We start from the raw sequence: 11,497 nt of genomic DNA, 5'->3' as shown, positions 1-11,497 counted from the left end.
CTAATACATCTTGTTCTACAAAACATTATTCTCCAGGGTAAATGCCAACATACAACTTACAAATACACTGTGATTATCATCTTTTAAGGGCATTCATTATAAAAATCCAAACATCTAATAATAGAACAAAACTGTCACAAATATGGTTGTTCTTGTGACTAATGTCAAAGGTGTAATGTCTCTAATATCCCCATTTTTGATACCCAACATTGTGTGATCCAGGCATAGCAGGAATATGACATCTCCAAATTAGTTAGTAGAAATGAATGGGTTTAGCAAGAATAATAAATAAAGGATGGTAACAAGACTTCATTAAGCATTATGTTGCTAATTTGAGAAAGCTCCCTGTATTATCTTTATAAATGATAAGAGTATTCAAAGCCAATACAACATCGGAAATATGATTAAGATCAAGTATAGGGTAAACATATGGACAACATTGATTGACAATGACTTTGACTGGGACTGATCAACTAACGTTGCACACTATGTATTAGGGACATTACAATGAAGAGAAAAAATTTATATGTTATGACTAAGAGTTTTTACAGCAGTGAATTCATAGAGAAGTCAGCAAACCATAAAGACAAGTCAGCAAACATCAAACAGGAAGAATTAGTTATGTCATAATACAGCTGACTTTCGTATCTTAGTACAAGATGGCGTATAAAATATGAGAGTCGATTTTATAAAAGCTTTGGCCAAATAAACTATTAGAAGAAAAACCATAATAAACAAAGGTGAAATGGCATAAGTAATGTAATTTTGCTAGCTGATTCATATATCAGTTTACTACAAAGGGAGGCTCCTGGTTTAATAAACAAATTCTATATGACCTACTTGCCATTGTAATCGCTCATCAAACAAGCGATTCTATATAAACATAAGGCAGAGATAACAAGAGGAATGGTACACCCCTCCAACGATGGTTTTATTTTGATTGATGCAATTGTGTGTATGGCCGAACATTGATATTTTATTACTTTCAAATGTGAATGAGTAATCTCTAGTATAATTGATTGTAAGACATGAATGATTATTTTGGCAATGTCTATCTTTTCTTTATATAGACATATGATAAATGGGAAGATAAGATTGGTTTAACCATTTCCATGTAATGAAGTGGATGTAGGATAAGCTTCGCCCTCAGGAGGGACGAAGATTATCATCAAGGAGAGGATCGCAAACTTGGGAAGAGACCAAACTTGCCATTGAGCCCCGAGTCTTAAACTTAGTTAATTGGTTGTCACCTTGGCCTTCTAGGTGGTTGTTTCCCCTTGTCATCTTTGTGAGTTGCCCGTGTACTGTTTTTCCTTGAGTTTAATAATTTTAATATTATTATAAGTTGAGTTGTTAAAGATTATATATATATATATATATATATATATGGATGTATAATTTCATAAATGAATGTATATTTATACATATATAATTTCATTATGTCTAAAGAATTATGGGGAGTATGATATCCGCTAATAAGTCGTAGTTTAATTATTTAATATTTGGAAGTGGGTAGAGATGTTACTCTCACCACCTCTGGAGATTGGCATGCATGCATCAATGACTAGGTGGAGTACATTTTTCTTGTGGTGGTAATTCTTTGTCTTGTGATGGGGAGAGAAGGGATGATGAGAAAGTAGAGACTCTCGCCCTCATTATTCACCTGGACATACCTTGCATTGAGGGGGGAACTATTTGTTTTTCTATAGGTAATATATGGAAGGAGAAAGTTTGTCTCTTTGTTACGCATTCATAATTGCAGCTGCTAATATCTTTGGCTTATTTCTTGTTTGCAACCATAATACCTCATAACTATCACTCATTAGATTTCTCTCTTATATATCCTTTTCATCACTATTAGTCATTGATACCCTTGCTAAATGCTATCAAAGTCTCTTTGTCACCATTGTTCATATCGCAGCACGGTATAGGAGATACATGGATCATCTTGAGGTGATACGCAAGGGATAAAGGTGTTGACGTGCCTGAAATCGCATTGCTGCAAACTCCATACGGCCAACGCAGAATAGAATAGCCAGCTGAGTATCCTACTCTCTATTGAGATAAGGAAGTCTCTAATGCTGTTTTCTAAGTTTGATCAAAGGAGACAACCTCAAGGTTCTTTTGTCAGGTCTTGACTGCGGGATCTCTCAGTGGCTTGATGTGTTTTTGCTGGAAACACAAGGGGACTTACGATTTGCAACAAGCTAGTCTGCTGTGATTCTCGAATTACGTAATAAAGAGCAAAAGGGAAGGGTTAGGAGATCTAAAACTAACAACACGGGTATGTGGGTAGATGGATCCAACATAACCAATTCTTGCTTGGCCAGAATAGCTCACAACCTTGCAGGAACAGTGCAATCTTCAAAGGGACTTGGAAGATTTTCAGACTGGAGACGCACAGCTAAGCACCCAATTCTGGCGCAGCTTAGACAGACATCTGCAATTGAACTAAGCACAATCGAAGGCTCAGGTTAACCACACAAAAGGATACACAATCAGTATATCCTCAGTGGTATGAGCCCAAATCTATCAAATACCTGCACACCCAAAACAGAAAGATCTATCTAAAATACTGAAAGAAACCATGCAAACAGGATGAAAACAAGACAATAAACACCAAATCAATGTTTATATATTGATCTCATCTGCCTATTACAACAATTTATGCAGCATCTCTATGCTACTGCTAAGATCTAACCTATTCTAACCTCTAAGATCTAACTACAAAATTCTAACCAATTGTCTGACAAAAATCTCCAACTATCTAACCCTTTACAAAAGAAAGGCCTCTGCCTTTTATAGATATTACAATTTTGAATCAGAGGCTAGGATGGACTGCATCCAAGGGTCCTGATCTGCCTTCCAGAAGCTGGCAGCTTTAACCCATGCCGAATTATTTGGCTTTAATTCAGGTCTACCCAATCTTCTTGGTGGTTGGGAATAGTTATCCACAAAAATATCTTGCGCGAGACCCATAGGCAGTTTACAATAAAGCAACTTCAGTTTTAAAACTGAATTTCTGGACTTAAATCCAGCTGTGCACTTTCTTGAGAATGCATAGACTAAGTGTTCTTTTGCCTTTTGCCTTCAATTTTGCCGGTGGACTTCATCTTTGTTCAACGGCACAGTTCCCAATGCTCGGTTGTTCTCGCGCTCTTGCATCTTTTCCTTTTTCTAGTCTTCAGCGCCTGGCCTTGAATTGCGATCCTTCCTTGATTTGCATCTGAGGCCTTCTCCTGGTTCTTCAATGACGTCCTACGATCAATCAACCAATTTCATTTTATTAAATCAATTTGAAAAATTAATTAATTTAACAAATATTAAATTTAATGGCGTCTGGTTTGAGAAGCTCTTTGTGAGATGTATCTTGAAAATGCTTCTCCTTTCTCTTCGAATGTGAAATCTGATCCTTGGTCGATTTACTTCTGCGTGATTTTACCTTTGGAGTCTTGGGCATTTTGAATGGTTTTATGGCATTTGAATGGTTTCTTATAGCGCGACTCTGGAGGTTTGAAGAACTTCTGCAAATTTTAAAACTCTAACTCTCATGCTTTTCTGGTGAATTTCGGAGAACTTAGACGCTATTCTGCAATTTTCAAAAACTTCGGACCCTTTGGCTTGTTTTGCAAATTTCAGAGCATTTAGCGTTTTTTGGCAAACTGGGAATATTTTCGGAGCTAAACATGTTTGGAAATTTCGTGATTTTAATGCCAAATTCGGAGCTTAAGGCGGTTTTTACAACTTGTCCAGAATTTCGGACCATTCAACGTTTTTGCGAAACTCAAAGTGAAGTTTGGATTTTTTTGGAGGTTTTAACGTTTTGGTGCCCAAAGGTATTTTTCGCGATTTTAACCTTCTGGAGCTTTCAGTGTTTTGAAGCATATTTTGCGAAATTAAATAGATTTCGGAGCTCCCAGCGTTTTTTTTGTAATCTGTAGAAATTTCGGACCTAAATGCCCTTTGTAAAACTTTGGATCTATAAACACGTTTGCAAATTTCGGAGGTTTGAAGGCATTTTTGAAAATCGAAAAAAAAACTTCGGACCATATGGCTATTTTTGCAAATTTGACGAATTTCGGATCCTTAGGCGTTTTTGGAATTTCGGAGTTTTCAACGTTTTGGGCGAACTGGGAATATTTTCAGACCTAAACCACCTTTTGGCAAGTTTTTTACTTTTTCAACCTTTTGCCCCATGGTCCGAAATTGGGGATTTTAAGTGATTTTCGGACCTCTGGGGTCTTTTTGCAAATTTATAACAAACTTTCAAATTTCGGAGCCAGGGTCCGAAATTGGGCATTTAAGTGAAATTCGGACCTAAAGCACCTTTTGGCAACTTTTCACTTTTTCGAACCTCCAGCCTGTTTTGTCAACTTTTTCACTTTTTGGCCCAGGGTCCGAAATTGGACAACTTAAGTGAAATTCGGACCTCTGGGGGCTTTTTGCAACTTTTGAACTTTTTCACATTTTAGCCCCAGGGTCCGAAATTGGGCATTTTAGCGATTTTTAAACGTTTTCTTCAAGAAGCGCGAGCTTGGGCACTTGGGCAAGTTTGTCAAGATCTCCCCGGAGGATCATTTTATGGAATATAACATTTAAGTAAAAGAGACTTTAAGTTATATTCCATATATACTTTCAGGATGTTTGAGAGTGGTTTCGGCCCTCCAGGAGTTATATTGCAAATTCTAGTTTTTGGAGGATTCCTCAGTTTTTCAAAGTTAGTCAAATTTCAGGATCAGGAAATTCCAGACTTAGCCAAATTTCAGGGCAGGAAATTCCAGACTCCATCACTCACCAACTTGATCCTTCACATCCCCTTCCTCTTCCGCAAAGACAGAAAGGCACAAAACCAGGGGGTCCCTGTCCAAGACGGGGATGGGTGTGCGATTCACACAACAAAAGGGATTGCACAATAAGATAAGGTGAAATATTACCAGCATCACCAAACTCCGGGCATGTTAATCCCCATTCAATCTATGATAAATTCAATAGCATCAACTCCATCTAGCATTTGTTTATAATGATTTGTATATTTGTAAGTGTTTATTCTTGAATAATGTGTTGCTTAACGATTAATCTATCATCTTAAAGGAAGGTCTAAGATTAGAATGAAGTTTTGATTGTATACTGGTTAATGGTATGACAGAGAAGAGTTTCATAGTCTCTATTGGGAATTTAATTAAGAGTATATATATAAAGATACTGTTGTGAGAAGCATCGTTGTTGTATTAATAACTTTACTTTTTGCTCAATTGATTGTTGAGTGTGTCTTAGTTAAACATCGACCGAGTCTTCTAAACAATCCCTTGATGATGCTCTCCCTCTTCTAGACTATTTCGAGGCTTGTTACAAGTTATCATGAGGAAGCTTAATGAACTATAATCTCTGAACTTTTATCTTTTTCCTTGATAGAGTAAAACTACTTATTGAAATCTCTTTCTTGTTTCAAGCAAATGAAGTATAATTCTTAATGGCCCATTTATAGTTTAACTACTTTTTCAGTTGAATTGATTAGTTATCTTTTTCCTCAGATACCGATTCTTGGCATTTTAGGTTGGGTCTGGGTCCTGGTTCTCCCTAGGTTCCACCCGGGTCCTGCCTAGGTGGATGGGTTCTCTATGGGTCCTGCGACCCAGGAGAACCAAGGCCTGTGGGTTCCCAAAAACGGGGCCCACGGGTCATAAAAACACAGAAAACAATAAAAAAACACTTTTTTTAATATTTTTTTTAACATGATATTAGACTTAAGTTATTACTGATTACATTTGCGATATATGAATATTTATTGGCATTGACAATTATAGATTTATCATTTATGAATGGAAAGTCACATTGTATATTTCATTTTTGTATGGATTGTATCATTGTAATAATCAATAATGGTAGTGATAGTTTATAAATTATATAATTATATTTTAGAATTTTGATGTTTGAACACACACACACACACACACACACATATATATATACAGACGTACCTGTCGTACCCGTACCCAAGAAATTTATTTTTTTGCCAAATCCGCAAATCCGTACCTGAACCAGTAACTTAGTCTTTTTCCAATGAAAAGCAGTTAGTTATTATTCTTTTTCAGCTGAAGTTGAAGTTTGTCGCTAACTCAATTATGTAATGATAAGTTAGTACACTATTTCCTTTATTATTAGTTAGTGGTTGTTACAAGGAATAAAAGCAGCGATGAAGATTAATAAAGACCCCATTGAAAGTGAGCAATCAATTCATTACAAATGTCAAATGAGGGTGCAGTGAACTATTTTTATTCAAAAGAAATTTCTTAGATCTTTTTGTTTCCGAATTTTGAATTTTTATGGTATTTGAAGCTATTTTCGTGGTGGAAAACACTATTCACCTGGTTTTTGCTAAAAGTTGGAATTTATTTAAAAGTAGATTTTTTTGTGAAATTTCAAAGGGATGTTATATGGAATGATGGATTTACTTTATGAATTTCAATATGGGGTTGATTTGTTATTTGTTTCATTTCCTATGTTTATTGTGTTTTGAGCAATTATGACTATTTGATTATTAGTGTTGGAAATGTGAACTTTGAGTTATTTGAACTTGGTTTTGGTTTTGTTTTCTGCATTCATAGGAATGTCATGAGAATAGGGTAGGTATTAGAATCAATGATGGGAGTGGCGTTCAATGGTGGCTGGAGCACAAAGGGAACGCCAAGATGAATAGATAGAATCATAGAAGTAATAAATAAATAATTGGAAGAGTATCTCAGGAATTATGTTTCTAGACAGCAGAGAGCTTGGATAAAATGACTACACCTTGGTGAGTATTTCTATAATACCACCTATCATATGTATATCAGGATGACTCCATTCATGGCTTTATATGTCTATCAGGATGACACCATTCATGGCTTTAAAAAAAAAAAGACTCAAATGCTCAAAAAAAACATTCTTTAATTTTATTATAGGTCTGTAAAACTGGATTTTCACTAATATGATGGGTAAACATGTCTGAATCACTTCCAAAAGCACTTGGAAATAATGACTCAAATGCTCAAAAAAAACATTCTTTAATTTTATTATAGGTCTGTAAAACTGGATTTTCACTAATATGATGGGTAAACATGTCTGAATCACTTCCAAAAGCACTTGGAAATAATGAGCAGCAGCCTGGTAACAAAAATCACAAACACTTAGAACTCGATAGTGCGTAAAAAAGTGGTTGCAGGTCTGCTATATTGGATTTTTCACAATTATGAAAGGTAAACAGGTTTGAATCATAGCCAAAAGCACTCAGAAATATGAATAACAGCTTGGTATAGAATTTCACAAACACCCAAAACTTTGTAGTCCATAAAGAAGCGGTTGTAGGTCATAATTGTAATGGAAGACTATCAAAATATCCTCCAACCAAAAAGAAACAATGAGCTACATGCAAACAAGTGTTGGCATATTGACAATGTATTTTCAATTATGAATGCATATTGAGTATTGACAATGAATTCTGAATCATGAATGCATATAGAGTATTGACGATAATTTTGAACACAAATGTGGTATGTTAAGGTTCTATAATGTACATATACCTGCTTTATCCATGTTTTCATATGAATATAATGTATATATACCATAGAAACGGGACTCGCCCAGACTCACCCGGACTCGGCGAGTCCGAGTACGAGTCATGCTCGGCGAGTCCTAGGGACTAGGACTCAAACTCGCCAAACTCAGTGAGCCCCGAGCCCCAGACTCGGCCGGCGTGGGCCAAAAGTAAAAGACAAAAAAAAAATTACTTTGCAATGTTTTTTTAATTCCGTTTTTTTTTGTTAATTATCTTCTATCCCTAAAAGTGACTTTCATTTCATTCACTTGCAAAAAAAGGAGGAGTAAAGTGAGTTGGGAAGATAAACAAGGGTGCATAGAAGAAAAACCAGCAAGGAGGAAGCTCAAGTTTTCTTCAATTTGTCACATTGGAGCTGCATTGTGTTTGGATTTGGTGCATCAAGAGTTGGATAGGAAGACTTTGCAGCTCATTTCAAACTTGTTGTAAGAGGTAAGATTGTTTTTTTGAAGATTAGTTTGTTTCTTGTATGCCAAAATTCCATTTTCTATTCATTTATTTTGAAAGTTTTACATTTTCTTTCAAAATCTTTTGTATGTTTCTATGTAGCATGTAGTATGTAGTTGTAGTGTTGTACTATGTAGGGTTTGTAAATTTCTTTTTTTTAAAAGTAGGGTTTGACAAACCCTACTTTAGTTTTTTTGAATGTATGTAATATGTATTAATTTTATTTTGTATTTGTAATTTTCTATTGCAGCAAACTTCACTTTATTATTTGCCTCAACTTCAAGTTTCACAAAACTATCCTAAAATGTGTACTTCAGCTTCTAGACCCCCCATTAGAAAGGACCCTGCTTGGAAATATCATGAGGATTTTCCAGGGCAAGGAAAGGGGCAAACAAAATGTATGTTTTGCAAAACAATATTCCATGGAGGTATATATAGGCTGAAATACCATATTGCTGGTGTGCGTGAACATGATGTCGAACCATGCCTAAAAGCAGTCCCTAAGGTCGTACGTGAATGTTATGTAATGGTTGAGGAAATTGAAAGGAAAAAGAAACAAAAGGAGGATCGAGCGGCCATTAGGAGAGAGACAATTTTAGGAAGAGGGACACAGTTAGGTTGTGTTGGAGGCCCTTCTTCCTTACCTCCATATCGTCCCACTCAGTTTGCGACTGTTGGTGCTTCCGCTTTTGCTTCTGCTTCTATAAGTGGCAGTGCCACTGCCACTTCTCATGCTCCTAGCACTAGTAGTTGTAGTGGGAGTGTTAGCATTGGACCTAGGATTCGTAAATCTAGGTTGGATTCCTTCTTTGTGCCTCGCACTACTCCTGGGTCCCAACTGTCGCTTGAGGGCATGGGTTGGAGCACGGAGGTCCATGATGCTGCTAAAATGGTAGTTGGCAGGTTTTGGAGCTACAACTGTATTCCATTATTTGTAGCCAGGTGAATGTTTTACTAACTTTTATGTTTGATAACTTTGATTGTTTTAAGTTTTATACTTAACTTATCTCATTGAATTTTTATACTTAACTTATCTCATTGAGTTTCTTTACGACAGGTCTCCTTATTGGCAAGAAATGGTTGATGCCCTTACCATATGCGGGGCAGGGTTCAAAGCCCCTAGTGAGAGTGATTTGAGGGGACCCATTTTGTCTCAAATGGTGGATGATGTGAAGAAGGATTTAGATGAACAACACCAGATATGGAGCACTAAAGGTTGCACCATCATGACTGATGGTTGGACGGATAGGAGAAATAGAACTCTCCTTAATTTTCTTGTTTCTTCCGCAGGTGATTGATTAATTTTAGTTTCATATAGTCTTTAATTTTTTATTTTTTATCTAATAGTTTATTCAATGATCATTGACCTAGCTTTATTTTTTTATTTCAAGGGGCATCGTTTTCATTAAGTCCATTGATGCCTCTGCCCATTGCAAGAATGCCACCTACCTATGTGGGCAGATAGAGGAGGTGATTGAAGATGTGGGTGAGGAGAACGTGGTACAGGTGGTGACCGACAATGCAGCAAATTATGTTGTTGCAAGTAAACTTTTGATTACAAACTAATTTTGTTTGCAAATTAATTACTATCTTGTAGTTTGTACCTCCATTAATTACAATTTACAATGCAACAAATTATTTTGCTGCAGGTAGACTATTGATGGAGAGGCACCCATCTATAGTTTGGAACTTTGGACTCCATGTGCTGCTCATTGCATTGACCTCATGTTGGAGGATATTGGAAAAATCTCATGGGTCAAGAGATGTGTAGAAAGGGCAAGAAATGTCTGCAAATTTGTATATAATCATTCATGGGTGTTGGTTCTTATGAGACAATACACAAAGCATAAGGAGTTAGCTCGTCCAGGAATCACAAGATTTGCCACAAACTTCCTCACATTGCAGTCCATGCTTAGGTCTAAGTCTGCCTTGAGACGTATGATTGTTGGTGAGGAGTGGTCTTCCTCATCCTATGCTACCACCCCTGCAGGGAAAGATATGGCAGACTGCATTTTTGATGAGCAAGACTTTTGGGTCCCTTGTGATGAGATAGTGAAGGTAATTTTTTTATAAATTCTACAATTTAACTTCATGTTTTATAACTTATTATATGTATTCTCTTATTTGCTCATTTTTCTAAATTAAATATTTTCAATTTTGCAGTTTGTTAAGCCCTTGGTGGTTTTGTTGCGAGTTGCAGATGGAGATAAGCCCGCAATGGGCTATATATATGAGGACATCAGATTCGTCTATGGAGGAGATGAGAGCAAGTATGGTCCCATTTGGGAGATCATTGATAGGAGATGGCATCATCAGCTTCATAGGCCCATCCATGCGGCAGCCTATTATCTGAATCCGGCATTCCGTTTTATCCCTTCTTTCAAGGCTGATGTGGAGGTCCTTAATGGGCTATACGCAATCATGGAGAAGATGGGACCTATTGGTACTTCTCAGATAGACCTTTTTCGAGAGCTACAGTTGTTTTCAGATGCACAAGGGGAGACCTTCTCTCGTCCTGTCGCCAAAGACGGTAGGACAACTATGATGCCAGGTAAAAATAAATTGTAAGGCTTAATTTTAGTTTTATTCAATACTATATTGTAACTTGTTAAATGAGTTCATGAGTGAGACTGATTTTATTTATTTTTCTCATTTCAAACTCAGATCATTGGTGGAGCTTTTTTGGCCTAACGACACCAAATATTCAGAAGTTGGCCATTCGCATCTTGAGCCAACCATGTAGCGCATCAGGTTGTGAGCGCAATTGGAGTATGTTTGAGCACATACACTCCAAGAGGCGCAATAGATTATCTGTGGAGAAGATGAATGATCTCGTCTTTGTTCACTACAACCTCCGCCTGAGAATGAGAAAGAATGCATTAGTTGACATCTCTCCTATCATTCTAGATGAGGTTGATCTTGAAGCAGAGTGGGCCAATGAATATCAGACAGCTCCTGGAACTCCTACAGCTGTCTTTAGTGATGATGACATTGATTGGATCAACCAGGTAGATATAGAGGCTGAGGCTGTAGCCATGGCAGAGGAGGAGCAAAGAGCACGAGCAGAGACAGGAAATACTGAGACTCAGAGTGACACAGTTGTTCCTGATGTTGGTGAGCATGGCATGGTGTCACAGGGAGCGACTATGGCTGCTAAATCATCCAGGACCTACTTTAAATGCCTTCGCAAGGGGCCAAGGCGAGAGGGTGCACGGCCCTCTGAGCCATAGGCTTGTACACTTGTAGTTGTATTTAGTATTTACTATTTACCTTTGGTATTTGTATGAAGCATTTGATGATGATCATATGATGACATGGATTTTTTATTCCATGAGTTTTGTAATATTGTATACATTTGACAATATTTGTATATCTATGTTTGTTATTTTCTTCAGCTACAATTTGCGTTTATGCTTATGTGATTGATGTATACTTGTGTATGTAATCAAATGAGCC

The 11,497-nt window shown here is 36.9% G+C and overlaps 1 protein-coding gene across 3 annotated transcripts in view; it reads right to left on the bottom strand.

The window, feature by feature from the left end:
* Positions 1–11,497, bottom strand: part of LOC131028056 (anaphase-promoting complex subunit 4) — a 244,177-nt gene that overhangs the window by 120,060 nt on the left and 112,620 nt on the right. The gene's annotated exons all lie outside the window — the stretch shown is intronic.

The sequence above is a fragment of the Cryptomeria japonica genome, chromosome 5, assembly GCF_030272615.1.
Source record: "Cryptomeria japonica chromosome 5, Sugi_1.0, whole genome shotgun sequence".
Taxonomy (NCBI): Eukaryota; Viridiplantae; Streptophyta; class Pinopsida; order Cupressales; family Cupressaceae; genus Cryptomeria; species Cryptomeria japonica.
Note: the sequence above shows the minus strand (reverse complement) of the source record. Positions and strands in the feature narration are given on the sequence as shown.